This window comes from Gregarina niphandrodes (assembly GCF_000223845.1).
Source record: "Gregarina niphandrodes unplaced genomic scaffold scaffold00130, whole genome shotgun sequence".
Lineage (NCBI taxonomy): Eukaryota > Apicomplexa > Conoidasida > Eugregarinorida > Gregarinidae > Gregarina > Gregarina niphandrodes.
The window spans coordinates 5141-6271 of NW_011645894.1; the positions used below are offsets into that span (position 1 = coordinate 5141).

The 1131-nt window shown below is 52.3% G+C and overlaps 1 non-coding gene across 1 annotated transcript; it reads right to left on the reverse strand.

The window, feature by feature from the left end:
• Nucleotides 1-272: 272 nt before the first annotated feature.
• Nucleotides 273-344, reverse strand: GNI_207930. The gene has a single exon. It is a non-coding gene; the product is annotated as a tRNA-Thr (tRNA).
• Between the last annotated feature and the right edge of the window lie 787 nt (nt 345-1131).

Sequence of the window (1131 nt, forward strand, 5' to 3'; positions counted from 1 at the left end):
ACTAAGTGAATGCTCTGCCCCTTAGCTAAGAAGGCTGGTGACCGTCGGTGCACAACCTGAGGCCACTTCATATGTCGAACACACGTAAAACGCCAGCCCCAAATATCAAGGAGGTGACGCAAGGAAGCTTTCTGCAGGAATCGGTCGGGCAACCTTTCGTTAACTAAGCGAACGCTCTGCCCTTAAGCCAAGAAGGCCGATGCCTATCGGCGCACAACCTAAAGCCACTCAACAGACTGAAGACGGTCAGATCTCAATGGGTGATGGAAGCAAGTCGTCTGCCGGAATCGCACCGACGACCTTTCGCTTACAAAGCGAACGCTGTACCCCTAAGCTAAGAAGGCTGACGACTCCCGGGGGACAACCTGAGGCTATTTCACAGGCAGAAAACGCTGGCCGCCGCCCTGCACCGGCACACCACCTTCGCGTTTTCAGTTCGCTTTTTGTCGTTAGAGCTCGGCACACCACCTTTGTTTTTGTTTGCTGGGCAGGTCTTTCAGTTCCTGGTTTCGGACTTGTCGTCCACCAATAGTGATGCGCTTGGTAGTTTTTGGCAGGAGTGGGACTCGAACCACCGTATTCCAGGTCGTCGCAGATGTTATGGTCGTCGCTCACCCCTGTGGGCTACGGAGACAACCATTTCGGTTCATTCTCTATTTGGACTATCTGTGTGTCTGGGATCGGTAGCTGTCAGACCAAGCTCCCCCGTAGACCCGACTTTGGTGTCATTTTGTTAGACTACCAAGGCAGACTCCAGGTCACCGTAAGTCTAACACGAGCAATCCGGCTGGGGGTACCAACTTCGAGTTACTTGCTTCTGGTTCTGGATAGGTGGTGGTAGGTGTTTGTCCCGGTGAGGATTCGAACCCCGATTCTTGGCTACGAAGTACCAACTCCGAGATACTCGCTTCTAGGCTGGTGCTTGGGTGTCTGATGATTGGCGTTGTCCCAGCGAGGATTTGAACGCTTGGGTGGATGCTGAAAGACTGGACAGGTCGAAAAAGTGAAAGGAAAAAGAAGAGGAGGGTTTATTATCATCTACCGGTACCCCAAACCCAAGTGAGGACTTCAAGAAATTTTGAAGATTGGAATTTCGCCGACACAACGGCTAGAGACGCCGTCTTGACCTTC